This window comes from Crocuta crocuta, unplaced genomic scaffold (genome assembly GCF_008692635.1).
Source record: "Crocuta crocuta isolate KB4526 unplaced genomic scaffold, BGI_CrCroc_1.0 scaffold154, whole genome shotgun sequence".
Classification (NCBI taxonomy): domain Eukaryota; kingdom Metazoa; phylum Chordata; class Mammalia; order Carnivora; family Hyaenidae; genus Crocuta; species Crocuta crocuta.
Window position 1 is genome coordinate 69,657 of NW_027530545.1, and position 16,661 is coordinate 86,317.

The window sequence follows — 16,661 nt, forward strand, 5'->3', positions numbered from 1 at the left end:
ATTAATTACTCGAGGCTAGATGTATTGAATCAGGGTTCAAATTCCCACACACTGGGATCAGTTCTATCAGGATAATACTGATAAAGGGATGAATTTGTAATGGATATTGTTGTTGATTTATGTTGCTAGCATACCAAACATTGAGTATAAATGGTTTATGTAAAGTTTCTTCCTTGTGATTCTGTCTGAGCAAGGCCAAAAGCCCTGCACAGGTAATCTGTTCCAGCGAAAAGGGCAAAGTTATAAAGAGAGAATCAATGACTGAAGATTCTGCCACCCCCTCCCCACAAACATCTTATTCTAAAACTGCTGAACTAATACAATCAGCCAAGAGCCTTTCCCTCTCCATTAAATCCTCTGGCAGTAGAGAACATACATTGAACTTCAACATGCAGAAAAAGGGGCTGTTTCATCCCCAAATTAATAGAATGCAAGGAGAGGAAGAAAGGAAAACAACACTAGCGGTAGCTGAACTCTGTGGGAAGGGAGACTGGTAGCAATTTCAACTCAATATGACTCTGAAGTTGTTATTAAAATAGTAGACATATTTAAAGTCTAAGAAACCACCTTCTATTAATGTAGGGCTCACTTAAAATTGAAATATGTTCCACCAAGTTAAAGGCATGCAAACAGACCAAAGAAACTAAGAATTCCATTACAGATTTTCTCTCTAAACTAAAGAGATTACACATCTGAACTAAAGAGAGTACCCATCTTATCCAATTCTTCAGGTAGATTTATGTACATAACAGTGAAACACCCTATGGGCAGTACAGGACATCCAAGTCATGTTGTAAGGTAGGAAGCCTCACACCCCACCAGGTGTGCCTTGATTTACTCACAGGACAAGTCTCTGGAAAGCCATGTGTATATTAACTATCTCAAACCCTATAAGGAAGACACTGTTCAAAGGAACCAGGCAGAAAACCCACTTGTTAACTGACAGATTACTTTGTAAAGTAGTATATCTATTACACAATCATCTAGTAATAAAACTCTAAGCTTTGAAAATGCAGACTCTCTCTTTTAATACCTTTTCAAAATATAAAATCTCATTGGAACAGCACTGATATACTTCATCAAGCTCTGTTGTCTCTATACTAAGAAATGCCTCCCTAATTAGTTTCCAAATCCCAATACTTTTTAAGGTAAACAAGATCATCCGTTAAAAGTGTGAGGAGAAAACAAGTTTCTTTGGTCCTTATTTTCCATGCCCACCCTGCTACCTAGCAGCCCCTGCCTTGACCAAATCAGCATGTCACTTATTTATGAAGGACAGCCCTTCATGGGATGACCTTTACCTGCCATAATTCTTTGACTCCCATTATAGTTGCTGCCTAGGATTGTTACATGTTTGCAACTCCCTCAACATTCTTGCCATTTCACGCCTTCTTGCCTTTGTCCAAGCTAATTCTTCTGGCTGAAATACTAGTCTGGAAGCTCTGGACAACTCCTATTCATCCCACATGACCTGGTGCAAATATCCCCTTGAAGTATCACTTATCTGAGTCCCTCCAAGGCAGGGATGTTCATCCCTTATTCTGAATCAATATTCCATGTCTTGTATATACATTTGTAACAGCCCTTATGACATTATGTTCACCACGTATCCATCAACTTAAAGAAATAATAAGCCTCGATTATGAGTCAGGGACTGACAGAAACGCAGGGAACACACTGGGGAAGAGACATAGGGCGACTGCTGTCCTCCCCGTCGTCACCGCCCACTGTAATCATCAGATGGTTTCCCACCTTCTCACCCCAACTCACAGGAAGGCAGAAAGCCTTTCTCATTCTTTTTTTTGTTGTTGTTTTCCCCCCTCATTAGTACAAAGCACAGAGCAGGTATCCAGGAAGCGTTAAGTTAAGCCAAGTTCCATTCAGTGAGTTAAATCACAGGTTCATTTATAGTCTTAGATTTACAGTCTCCCAGATTTATATAAATCGTCTTTAAAAATAAATAAAATAGTCTTTATATATATACATATTTATGCACACATATGTATACAAATAGCCTTTTATATAAATAAATATACATATATATAGCCTTTATAGATTTATAGTCTTATCTCTGACAACGGATTGTTTTTGTCTCAGGTTAAAGAAATTTCAGACATCAATAAGTTGGTGGCAAGAAATGTGAGGGAAGCAGAGAAACCTGAGAAATGTGGAAAATCTGAATTTCAACCCAAACCAGCCCTTATATTTAAGTTGAAAAAGTGTGACAGGAGGAGAAATGGTAATGAATGATTCTCTTAAGACTGGCCCCACATATCCCCCCTGGCTCTGCAGAGGGGTGCAAACACAGCTACTGTAAGTTCGTAAAAACTGAGTAAGCAGTTGGACTTTCCTCTGGGCCTGAGAGCTCACATCTCCACCCAGAGGTCCCCTTTTCTGGAGACACTGAGCTTAATTCATGTACCTCCTTGGATTCACGGTAGCCCTCCTCCCCTACCCACGTTCAATTCACCCTTTACCCTGAGATACCCAGATGCTCTCAGTGTATGCTTCCTGGGAGAAATGGTAAATTTCCACTATTCTTAACTAAATTCCCCTTCAACCCCCTCTACTGACATTTTGAAAGGTATCTATATGCCTCCTGTAATTTTGTGTCTGGAGAAAAAGTTTTTGACAACACTGCATGACATTGGAATGTGATACAATCATCTTAACTCCCCCGCCCCATTGATCTGCTTATTAAGCTTGGATTTTCCAATCCATCTCCTGAGAGCCAGGCAACATGATACTACTCACTGATCAGCGAATAGCTTTATGTTGGCACCGGCACAAGGACCCAGACGGGGACTGTGAAAATCTGTTTCCTACTCTATTCTCCTTTTGCACTTGAAATCTCACATATGTGCACATACTGAACTTACAACTCATATGAGAGGAAGCTCATAAGAGGTGGAACTATAACTGTTTTCCCTTGTTTAGAAAAACACAGTATTAAATCAACCTACCCAAAAGAATGAAGGTATGTGGCGGTAGAGAAGGATTTTGTCTTAATTCTCAATGGCCCTGCATATAGGATAGGGAGAGATATTTTACGTAAAGAGTGTTTTAGAATGTAATCATGTAAAAGATAGGCCTCAAATGTAAATATTTTGGAGATTAGCAGCATTGCTCTCCTCAGAGGGTTTCAAAGTTTGGCAACTAAGTGAACATGCAAAATAGCTGGAAAAAAAATATAATCCCTGAATGTGTAAAGGATGTGAAGAATGAGTAAATATGCAAAAACCCTAGGTAACAAATTCCCTGGCATTTTCCTGGTGGTTCAGATCTAAAATTCTATGATGCTCTGAAATTCTGCGTACAATCTTCTTTTAATACAGTGTCTGTTTTAAATGGCCATGTACGGTGCACAGAGCTAACTTTGGACCCAGGAATCTGTATAGGAAGTCTAGCCATTAGAAAAACATAGCTCTTGATTAAAATAACACCTGCCCATGTCTTCAACATCAACAAACACTGCCACTGTTGAAATGTTGAGAATATTTCCTTCCCTCTCCCTATGTCCATTGTGGGTCTTGGGCAATCATATGACTACTTCTAGCAGGGGAAAAAAGGATGCTTGAAAGAAAAACTTCCCTAAAGCTCAAATCTCGTTCCTAACAAAATCACAGGGACTGATTCATTGTCTCAGACTGACAGTGTCACAATGACTTCTCTGGCGCCTTCTCCTTAGCAGACTGGCAAAGGTAATTCAAAGGCTAACCTACCAAACTTGAACTGATTTAATATAATGATTATATTAAAAATTTCCCTTTCTGATGAGAAGGGTATAAGTAGAAGCAGAGTACAAAAGGTGTGTGTGTGTGTGTGTGTGTGTGTGTGTGTGTGTGTGTGTGGATTACAAAATCTGGTTTAAGTTCATATAATGAATAAAATCGAAAAGGAAAACTCAAAATGAGAACATACTTTTCACAGTAAATTGTGGCAAGATTGGAATTTCAAAAAGTGCATTATTTATGAATGATTATTTGTGTGGGGAGCAGTAGGGATCAGGGAGGCTCATGAAGCGGCTTAGGGAGGGTGCACCTTAGCACATACAGTGGAGAATGGCTCTGGGCTTGTAAGGACTGGGTCACATGGTTTCAGGTACTCCTCAGGGCTTCAGTGTCCTATACAAGGAGAAGAGCTGGGTGGCCCCTCTGAAATTCTACAGTGCATGTAATGGCTAGTCCTCAACAGCTACCTGTCCCTTTCAAGATTACCCTTCAATCTATTCCTCATTTCTGGCCTCTATCACTTTGGCCCAGCATGCCTGAAAAGAGAATGGGCATGAAGGAAGACCCAAAGGCAGGTACTTTATAAAGTAAATCAGAAAAATAAAATCAGAAGTCATAGTCTTCCATTAGTTCTAGGATTATAGTGAAATCTTGATTTGAATGGCTTCTGTGGGCTATGCAGTAGATTGCAAAAAAATGTCCTTATGGTTGTGTGTTATGTGGAATTGTGGCAATAAATAACTCACACAGGCTGTGTAACCAGTTTTCTAATAAAATTAATCCTGACTTTAAAACAGGTTCTATCTTCAAAATTGCCTTCTAAGATGGTGATTTTGAACACAATCCATTTTCCCATAGAAATGGTATAAAATAAATAGTGCTAAGATGACTAGTCTGTGCCACAGAGCTATTTAGAGCAGACGGTACCTGAATCAGGGAATTAATGGTTCCAATAGCCTTACTGCCCATGACCTCCTCACACTGTCTCTATATCTCCAGGCTGACTCTAGCACCATTTTCAAATGCCTCTGCTCTTCTTTTTGCTCATGTTGTCCTTACTCCATGAAACATCCTACCCTACCTGGTAGACTATTCAACTTTCATCGTGTCTTCATGAAACCTTCCCTGACTCCTCTCAGACCCGACAGCCTTCTTTTCTCTTCTCTCTGCTTCCCTGACACTTTGGACATAGACTCACCACACCACAAACTATTTTCTAAATATCTGCATTCAATGCTCACTCATTTATGGAGCAAATATGTACTAATGCTTTTAATGTGTCAGAAGCTGTGCTAGAAATCAGGTCTCCAACAGACCCCTAAGCAGGCACCGTTCCAAGTCTAGGAATCCTTGGTTCTAATCACATGTTCCTAGAAGAGTAGAGTGCATCTTATTCCATTTTGCTTTCCCAGCACCAACCACAGCACTTGCTGCCTGGTAGATATTCAAAAATGTGTTGAATGAATAAATGAGTAAATGTTCATGGTTATAGAAATCACAGGTCAGAGACCGCCCAAATAAGGGAAATGTGCTCAAGACTAAGAGATTCTAGGAAGAGCGGCCCACCACTCAACTCTAGCCTCTATAATTATGGTCTCCACTGAACCAAGGAACTGTTGTCTCTCTACCTAGATACCCAGAAGACAATGGAAACAGCTGACTTCTGTCGCAAGATCTCTGGTGAAGACACCAGCAAAAGGAGAAGGCCAGTGGTAAAGTTAAAGCAAGCAAGGAGAACAGCACTACTCTAGCTGTTCCTCTATGGAACTACACTCTAATGGGAAGACAGATAAAATCAACTAAAATCAACTGATAAGACAATTAGAAATTGCAATAATGGCAATAGAGGGAAAAATCTGGGGCAGGGGTTATATTCTAGGCAGAGCAGTTAGGAGAGGCAGCCTGGATTAACAAGAGGTAGAGAAAATGCAGACGAGGCAATTAAGCCCTAACAGCAAGACCACCGACTATAAACTTTAATCACTGCTAATTTGCAATTATATCTAGGGCTTATATGAAGCATAAACTACCAGAAATTCGACGTGGCATTAGCACAACCCCATTTCATTAAGTAGGGCCTGAAAGGAAATGTTTTTCTCATTTGTACTTGACAGTATTCACTTACATTTTACACATACTTATCAGGAATTAAGTGTGAAAATCTTCCTGGTTTGATGTATATTTCTGCAGAACATGTCTTCTAGTAGAGGTCGGAGGAACTCAAAATAAAAGCATCATATTCAAAGTTTATGAATTGGAGTAATTTGCTGTCACTTATCCATACTACCGTTCTCAGGAAGGGACACCTGTTAGCACGGAGCATGTAATCATTTTTATTATTAAATACAAAGGTACAATTAAATACAGGCACAGGATGTGACCTGCATCATAATTCTACCCAGCCTTTCTCTTCACAATATCCTTTTCATTATCGTGGGCCTTTTGTTCCTTCCTGTTTCTTTTGTCTCACCCTAAGTTCTTGAACAAGCTATTTACAATCTGAATAATTAGCAATCAGCGTGGATCTGTGGTCTTTGGCCTCCTGTAAACGAAACATTGTGAAGTGCCTAACATGACACATTTAAGTACGTAAAGTTTCTATACCCTCAGGACTTTTTTCTTGAAAAAAGTTTTAAATGAATCTAGTGAAGAGTAAGCTTTGTACTTTTCAGACACTCAGGAATCTAGCTAGACCTGAACAAAAATATAATCACATTAAAACTGCTAACAGAATGTCCTGGGTGTTCATGATCTACATATGTGCAAAAACGCACTATATCCATTTCCAGTGAAGACCCGGCCCCTCGGGTGCCTCCCCAGGGCAATTAGTTCTCTCTCCAGCACAGGCCAAAAACAGGTTTTTGTACTTTGAAGGGAGAAAAAGAGAAAAGGAGTTATGAGACAAAAATTAATTGAAAATCCAGGTGTAAAGTCAGTCAGCCAGACACACTATAGAGGGTCTTTTATAGACCATACAATATGTGGCCTAAAACCAAAGGTAATTTTCCTTGGTTGTTTGGGAAACGCACTGAAGTCACTGATCAGCGAGCTATCTTAGCATATCTAGCTTTGAGGGTGAGGGCCTTCATTTCCTGAGCCTTATGGTCTCGGAGGAGTGGCATCTTAACCCAAGAGAGCTGTCCTGAGGATGTTTGAGATTAACTTCTCTTACCAATAGTTCATAAACACCTACTATGTGCCAGGCACGGAGCTCAGTATCACTCCAGGGAGCAGAAATTAAAACAGATTGGTCCGGCTGCTCCAGGATTCTGATACATGAGGAAAATTTCAGTCTAACTTGGAAAAGTCACAAGTTCCGAAAAGTCTCTTCAATATTTAACCATATTTCCTTTTTTGTCTCTGCCATTTTCCTAAGATATCATCAAGCATAGCACTCCAGACACATCTTCTTTTCCTCCCTATGTTCTAGGAAGATCACAAGGCTTCTTTCATAGGACTATGTGTGCTTGCGTTCAAGTCCATTCCCTACTAATGGTGAAACCTCAGCTAGTTGCTTCGTCTAAGGTTCTATTCAGCCAACTACACAAATGGAATGATAATGGGGTTGACATGGGGCTAAAGTGAGGAATCAGTAAGATAGCTAATGTATGTTACAACATAATGGTTCTTAATAAATATTAACTATTATTATTAAAAGGTAAAACAAAGTTGCTGGAAAGTCAAGACGTTCTGACACCTTAATTGGAAGCTATGGCTATAGCCTAAAATACTTTAAAAATAAAAACAAAAAACCTGTTTATTTTCTAGTTTGAAATGGTTCACTGCCCATCAACATGGCAAACTTTTCCTAATCTCTGCACTTCGTGAATACGGTTTGCTCTTTTTTTCTTTTTCTCTCTCTTCACTTTTTACCACTGATGAACAACTATTCTTTTCCATATGTCACAATGGATAGAAAGACAGGAAAATGGTTTCAATCCACTAGAAAACAGCATTGACAGCATAAGAGCAATTCAGAATATTAGAATAAGCAAATCTTAATCCAGCGGACTTCATGTTCTCTTAAAAGTAGGGAGTCTCTGCCAGTTTTTATAAAGGAGATCAACACTCACTATAAATTGGGAAAAACCAAAGGACCCAAGTTCTAATACCTCCAACAGCCACTAACTGGGCATGTTCCTATTACAGATAATTGTCTTGATGTTGTTTGTTTTTGTTTCCCAGCATCCAAGTCCCCTTCTCTCCACCATGTAAGTCTCACAGAGGGGCTTAAGGCTCCACCTCCCACAGGAGAGAAAGAAGGTCCGCTGAGATTCGGGCTTCTGACCTGATTCCAGTCAGAGGCTCTCGACACAGACTTCAACTAGAACTAGTGACCCAGAGAATGGGACCATGGGAAATCCAGCCTGAAGGGGTGGACAAACAGCAGCAGCATCACCCCTTTCTAGGGGTGGCAGTGGTTAGAGACATCTACGGTGGTGGCAGAACAAGATGCGATATGCAATAATCAGCACTAAAGTCTTCAGAGGACCAGTGCAGACACAGGATGTCGCCTGTGGCTTCGGTGGCTGCAAGTAATGTTGGGTCCCTCACTTTTCAGTGAATGTCTTTAGCTTTCCCAGCATTTCTGCCTGGTACTCATGTCCGTTCAAAAAGTCCTTTCCAGCTTAACTCTGCCACATTTCTTTGTCTTTTGCCTGTGCCTAACTAAATATCTAGGCAAGTCCCAACCCCTGCCTCAGTTTCCTCATCGCTTGAGCCATAGAGTAGAACTCTGTGATCTCTCAGGTTCCTGCCAGCTCTACCAATTTTCTACATAACTCATAAAACTTCAAAGAAACGAACTGAAAACTTGGGAATCTAATTCTATAATGAAGCAGAAGCAGCCCTTTAATGGGAAACGGATCCACCTCTCATAAAAGGACTGGCAAAAGTGAGTGAAAGAATCCTTTCACTTACACGGGCCACCTTTCCGTGCCTGTCTCCTCATTTGTGTGTGAGTTCATGCACACAACTTTTTACAAACCAGCTGGAATGGCTCAACCTGCCCCAGGGGCAATTCCGAGTGTGAGCTACATAATAAATACATGCAACTGTGTGCTAAGGGCCAACTGGGGAATTCTAACTGGAAGCAGCCTTTTGAGAACCTTTATCTGTTGCATGGCGAGTCCTGTATCCTATCAGATTTCTCTCTCTAATCACCGGAAGATTCCACACCTTATCAAATTGTTATCAAATCATTCTGACCGGAGCCCAATGTCCTGACTGTCTGAAAAGAATGTGCACTGTCACATTAACATGAAAAGCAAGCTAATTCTAGGCGCCTGGGAAGAACCCCGGGGCCGGAGACTCAGAACACCAGAGTTCAGGACGCATGTGCCACAGACTGACTTGATTCTGGGCCTGTTCTTTTGCCCATCAGAGTCTGTTTCTTCAGAATAAGGTTAACACCAAGCCTTGTGCCGACCTTTAGAGCAACTGCAAGGATCTGATTAACTCATATGCGAAAGCCATTTGTCGACTGGGAAGCCTTCTAAGAATGAAGCTATGACTGTTAAAAAACATTTCCTTCTACTAAATTTACCTTTCCTTTCCTTTTGTTTGAGATAATCTTTTATTTGTTATCCAAATCATAAATATGCCTGAGTTATCCGAATATCTCTTCGTAACCCAGATTTGGTGTTTACTGAGAAACTTTATTTGGGGCCTGAAACTCTAAAAAAAGGAAGACAAGTAAGAATTTAACTCTTTTTTTAAAAAATATTTTTATTTATTTCTAGGAGAGAGAGAGAGAGACAGCGTGAGCAGGGGAGGGTCAGAGAGAGAGAGACACACAAAATCTGAAACAGGCTCCAGGCTCTGAGCTGGCAGTCAGCACAGAGCCCAATGCGGGGCTTGAACCCACGAACCGCGAGATCATGACCTAAGCGAAAGTCGGACGCTTAACCGACTAAGCCACCCAGGCGCCCGGAATTTAACTCTTTTTAACTATAAAAACAAAACCTTCAGACGCATTTTGACAAATACAATCTAACAGGCACTGTTTCAAACTGTAGTAAGAATATCCAATAGCTCCTACTTGAACTTGATACTTAATAAGCAAAATTGTGAACTCAGTTTGGTTATTTTTGTAAGTAAGTTTGCCCTACTGGATTTTTTTTTTCAACAGCAATTATGACTCATCTGATCTACAGGGAGGTTTGATGTCTCATAAGAATCAATAAATGAAGGGCAGGGACTTAGTTCTATCCACCCCAACTATCACCACCACCAATTTATCTCCAGCAAGGACAATGGTACTTGTATGTAGGAAGGTGCTAAACTCTCTGTTGTCCAAAACATTTTATAATTCAATAGCCTGTGAGTTTGACTAGTGATCATCAACTTAGCAGAGCCTGACCACTCTGAGAGAAATGAAAAAAAAAAAAAAAAAGATACTCTCAACCTTTATAATCATGATCATATGCTAAGGCAGAAGACTGAGGTGTGTGAAGGCTGTGAGAATAAGCTTGACATAGCCCTTCCTTTGATACCACTTAACTACCTCCTAACAGCTAGTAGAATACCTGATAGATCCCTGGTAAAAAGACAAAGTTTATGCACAATACAGTTATCAATGAAATGATGTCAATATTGCAAACACAATCATCAAATACAATGCCAGATGCTCTAGCCATATTTTTAAAGCCAACAGATTTGTTCTTCTGGAAAGTTAAGCATGGAGGAGAAAAAAATAAACTAGCCATAGTAAGAAAAAAGATGTTCTACTTTGAGAAAATATCTTGAATTGTAAATTGCCGATGACTCAGTATGACTACCCATACTTTTCAAAAGGCTAGAAAAATAACTTAGATAATTGCATTCTATTACCTCATTTGAAAATGCACATTTCTGGGGTGCCTGGGTGGCTCAGTAGGTTAAGTGTCTGACTTCAGATCAGGTCATGATCTCCCAGTTTGTGAGGTCAAGCCCCACATCAGGCTCTGTGCTGACAGCTCACAGTCTGGAGCCTGCTTGGGATTCTGTCTCTCCCCCTCTTCTGGCCCCTCCTCCTCTCTCTCTCTCTCTCTCTCTCTCAAAACTAAATAAGCATTAAAAATTTTAAAAAAGGAAATGCACATTTTCTTCCCCACCCTTACTCACCTGCATCCCTCCCCACCGCCCTCCCACACACACACATTTTATTTCATTACACTGTCTTTCAATGATACTTCAACTTCTAGCTGGCCAACATACATCTCATATAAAACTTGAACATGGATAAACTGGATGATATTGAAAATTATCTTTGATAAGGTTGGCTGTAATAATGGTTATATGTAGGATTTAAAAAAAAAATAAAGCATGTCCTTAAAAGTTAAATATACTTTAAAATGTTATAGGTTGGGAATGGCATACTTTTTCTGTAAAGGTCATATGATCTCTATTGATGCTGTGGACAACACCTAAACAAATGAGGTTGCTGAAATGTAAATTTTATACAATTGTATGCCACAGAATTTAACCATTGTAAATGCAGAAGCCATTCTCAGGCTACAAAACAAGAGGCAGGCAGGGATTTGACCTCTGTTCTAGGGGGAAAAATACGAGAGAGAGAGAGAAAAAGGTAAAGGGAAAACATAGATGAAGATTAGCAATGAGTTGACCATTGTTCTAGCTGGAGACAGTACATGTAAATTCAAAAGTCTATTCTCCTTTTGTATAACTTTGCACATTTTGTGGGTAAAAAGTTAAAATTTTTAACTCAACAAGAATCCTTTCACAATGTATACACATATCAAATCACATTATACACTTTAAATGTCTTACAACTTTCTTATCTGTACCTCAATAAAGCTGGAAAAAAATTAAATTTTTAAAAGAGGAAGAGGAAGAAAGGATAGAAGGAAGGGAGTGAGGGAAGTTGGTTTATTTGCTGGCAGCACTACCATTAGGTTGAGGCAGGCTCCCAATGACAAAGGTATAGTTCATTTGGTTCAGGTGAAGTTTCCTTTACTCTGTCATGTGTTGCCCACATTTTCACACCAAGTTGTTCAGAATTTCCCCTTGAAGGGGGGAAAAAAGTGACTATTGAGCTAATCAATGCCACCTGGTACTTGAGAATACATTTCTAATATTCTACAGAGTGTTGTTCAAATCTGCACTCAAATATGTAAGAAAAGGAAAAAATGAAATGATTCAAAAATAGGTTATAGACTCATTTCTGATAAACTACTACATAATTTAAAATTGAATAGTACAATTTAACTATTGTTACTGAAACAGTTGTTTCATCAAAAAAGACCTCAATGATTGTCACAAAATCTTCCCCTGGTCTCTGAAATGCTACAGAATGGTAAGATACAGCAAGGTTCAAATGGAAAACAAACAAACAAACAAACAATAAAACCAACCAACAAAACCAATCACATTCTCACACTTCTAATCATCTCATATAATATAAAAATAGTAATAATAAATTTGGATATCCTGCAATGCCACGTCACATTGAAAATATATTTTTTTTGTTTTACTTACAACTTGTAAATACAAAGCTGGGACATATCACGGCTAGTACTAATGTTTTCATTTTTGTTTTATAATGAAAAATTAGTCAAATACTATATACTTGCCCATATTCCCAGCAATTCTCAAAGTCTTCCTGGAAATGAGAGTTGGTGGTTATTGTCAAAGACAGATCCTATTCGTTTCTATCTAAGATAATCAATCCTCACCTACTTCTAATTACTGACAACCTTCAACTTGCTGGCTCCGACTTAAGCCCCTGAATCAATCTTGATCATACTTGGCAATATAGAAGGAGTGTCATCCCTCCAGCATTAGAATCTGCCTACAAACTTATGTGCCTCCAGGGAACTCCTAGACAAGGAATCCCTAAGTGTTTACCAGGCTATAGTGTCTCCTGCCATACACACCAAGCATAAGGGGCCTGCACACTATCTGGTTTGCACTCTTAGGTTCCTATTTGGACTAGAACTCTGCTCTCATCTCAACTCACTTGGCCAGAGCTCTGACGTTCTGCCTAGCTCTTCCCTCAAGGACTGGCCTCTATCTCTCTAGTTCAGAAGATGCCTAGTATCCTTCATAGATCACCCCCCACCACACACACACACACACACGCGTGCACACACACACACACACACACACACACACACAAGCCCTGCTTTCTCCTAAAGAATCCCCAAGATGCTATCACACACTTGACTCCACAGAGCATCACTTCACTGAGAATGCTGCTTTCCTGCTTGGTCAGCCTCCTGCACTGATGGGAACTGAGGTGAGGGGGAGTGCAGAGACAGCAGAGACAGCCACTCCCGTCGGGAAGACTGCTCACAGTCAGGCCAGACTGTTCCTGGTTCGATTCTTCTACCAACCTGCCTTAGGGGAGTCCTGCCCTTCAAAGTCCTTGAAGGCTGTGCGTTATCAGGAGGGCAAGAAACCTTTCAGCAGCCATAGCCAAGGTGTAGTGCTTCCGCATACAGGGCCAGCTACAACAGCAGATTCTGTGAGTTTCTTACCACTTACAGAAAATAAGAGAAAGAGTCGCTCATCTACCCTTTATCAATATCCTAGTTCAAGATACATATTCAGAGTCAATTTCATTTTATGAGTTTTTAATTCATCTGTTCACAAAAACTTATGTCAAAAACGCTGAATTCTAATTGAACACTTAAGCCTAAGAATCAAAGACCCAAACGGACTCTAACAGTCTGTTCACCTTAAGGAGAGGGCAAATTATAATATATTATCCCATTAAAATATAACTTGAAATACAGCATATTAGTCTTCCACTTAACACACGTCTCGAACTTCTGAGGAATGCTGCACAAAGACGCTTTTGTAAAACCACTTCACAGCACTTTGATGTGACCGTATGTTCATTAAAAGGAAGTATTACTACTTACATACATAAGGTACATAATGAATTCAGTCTGTGTCTAGAGTTGGCTAAGGCCGTGAAAGCACATGCCAAAAGCACAGACTATAAATCAAAATGAGATTTGTCAAATAAGATCTTAATATGACTCAGGTTCGAAATAAATAAGTAAACCACTAACATTTTGATACGGGATTAGTGAAGAGAGCCAAACCCAAACTGACACCAGGTTGTAATTGACATCCCTGTGTTCTATCTATAGCTTTGGCTATTCCTCTCTCTCTCCCACCTGGATAAGTACAAAATTAGCATGCACCAGGCATTCTTCGCTCCCCCAAGGGTTTGTATCTCTAACGCCATTTTAAAGACTGATATTCTTTCCAAAATGTTGACATAAACCAGTTGGGCAGTTACAGATTTCTTGTATAGCCCACATTACTGAAGTTTTAAAAGATCTAGATTCATCTTAAAACAGAATTTGGAAAACATTTGACGTTAGTTTATTAATTCACTTTTGAATTGAGGAAGCTTTAACAAAAGACCCAGAAGGGCAGACCTATAAATGAAAAAGCCAAGCCACAAAAACAACTATCAAAAATAAAAGAGAATCTAGTCAGTGGATACTGAAGTTATCCAGAGAGTGTGAGCAAAAACATGGCTATTGTTTCATGGTATTATACCTTCTCTTTCCTATGTCTCTGTCTCAGCCTGGGTTCCTTTCCTTCACATCAGCATAAAATCTTACCCAAGGCTTTCCTGTAAATCATTCAGATACATTACTGAGATCCTGAGTTCCCTGCATCAAATGTTGCTTTCATTCACTACATGCCTACTGCCTGCAGAATTCAAAATAAACTCCTTAGCCTGGTTTCACAGTCCTCCGCGATCCAAGCCCTGTTTGCTCCTCCACACCTCTACTTACCCTACAGAAGCTCACACTCTATTCAACTGCTGCTTCCTGCCTTCCAAATTCCTTCATGCCTCTGGCCACAATGTTCCCTTATACAGCCTCCGCCACTGACTTTACTTGGATATACTATTCATTCTGAAAGTTCAGCAAATTATTACTTAAGGAAGCTTTTCTAGATCCCTCTCCCCCCACTCCCCATCCACCTTAGGTACATGCCTCTCACAGAACTTTTCGTGCAATACTATAAAAATCACTGTTTGCTGGTCTGTATCCTCCAATAGTCAAAGAGCTGTTTGAGGGAAGGAAGCATCTGTAATTCTTTGATCTCTAGTACCTATTATATTATCTATAGACATTGTGCTAATATATGATATATTGAATAGATAAATTAAAAAATTGCTAGTCATATAAAGAATGCAACGAAGAATACTATCCTGTGTAGAAAGATACGAATCTTAATAACGATTCACATTATTTCAACCTGCTATGCAATGTACTGCTTCCCTCACAGTCATTCAAAACATCCCAAGACCCAAATGTTAAGGTCCAAAGTACGGAAGAATAGAGTACAGAAGTAAAGAAAAGAAAACCTTGGAAAGTATTGACACTGAGTTTTAGAGTCTACAACAGACACAGTGATAGTATGATGCAAGCTTAGATCTGTAGCAGGTGCATTTCAACTCAGAAGTAACACATTAACATTCAGCCAACCTCTTCCCAAGAATCATACATGCATCAGGAAGTTCAGCAATATTTACAAGGAAACCATTTTTTCACATCCTGGGGCTTTTCATTAACTTCTCGAGGGCAGAAGTTTATCCACACCAAGTAAAGATCCAGACCTGAGGCCCTACTGACAGAATCAGATTCTTTAATGGATTGAAAGGCTGGGTGGGTGGTGAGATGCCAGCTCAGCAAGAAAGCCCTGCAACCTGGGAGCAGGAGCGTGGTCACAGAAGCCTGGGACTCAAGTTCAATTCCTGCACTCAGGCCATTCTCCAACATTCCTTCAGAGGATATCATAGCTCAGGAGCTGATGGAGGAAAATCAGACTGCTCAGCTTTTACTTCCCTTTAATAGATTAACCAATTGTACATACAGAGACTGCTACAATCAATCTCAGCACTCCCTGGTGCTGCAATAGTACAGAATCTTCCAGAGGACTCCTGGTTTGATCTGGACACACAGAAAACTGAAAGCAATCACAAACCTACTGACCAGGAAGGACACACTCCATGTTCAGTGGGTGAAGGACACAGCAGAGACCTCCCTTCCTGTGGAGACAGACGGACGATCTGAAGGTCTGGGGGGCAACTTCAGGCCCCACATGCTGCTAGAGCCCAGACATTACACACAGACACTTACCTTACACCAAGTGTACTACAGCTGTCCCTTAGTGTGAGTCAGGAAAACCTTGATGCCAATGTGTTTTAATGTGTGACTCTGTCCAATTCGATTTGAAACACAATTTCTACATCAAACGCAGGTGGTGGAGGTGGAAATCAGGGAAGATTTTCTTCCTAATGGTTATGCTTGGAATTTCTGTTACTGGGTTTCCTCTGGTTTCTGGGAGCCACTGTTCTCTAGCATCAGCAGCCCGCAGAATAATTTCAAAAAAAGAGCTGATAGGATCTGGCTCTTCGGCTGTCTCTAAAATTTCAAATTAAGATCTGTGAAAAATAGTTAAAATGCCAAAATTCAAAGTGAATTAAGAGGGGGAAATAGTATGGGGCACCTCGTCCATTAAGCGTCCGACTTCGGCTCAGGTGATGATATTATGGTTCGTGGGTTCGAGGCCCATGTCGGGCTCTGTGCTGATAGATTCAGTGTCTCCCTCTCTCTGCCCCCTGTCTCCCTTGTTTGCACTCTGTCTCTCACAAATAAAGAAAATATTTAAAAAAAATTTTTTTTAAAAGAGGGGGAAATAGTCTGAAGCTTGTAGGTCAAAAAGTACAAGTGAGGGAAAAATACCCATTCAAAATCTGCTGGTTGGAGAGCAGTGTGGGAGAGGTGAGAGGAGGTCAAGCATAGACCCATCCAGCACACAGAAGGCCCTCAATAACACCTGGGTGCGGCCAAAGGCTTGCTGAACAAAAGATACTTAATAACACAAAGATGAGGAATTTAGGTAAGTGTTGTCTAGATTAAAATTTAGGGGGTGAATCAATTCCATTCAAATGGG

The 16,661-nt window shown here is 40.2% G+C and overlaps 1 protein-coding gene across 5 annotated transcripts in view; it reads right to left on the reverse strand.

Annotated features, from left to right (window-relative positions):
- Window positions 1-16,661, reverse strand: part of GPD2 (glycerol-3-phosphate dehydrogenase 2) — a 218,741-nt gene that overhangs the window by 37,484 nt on the left and 164,596 nt on the right. The window lies entirely within an intron of this gene.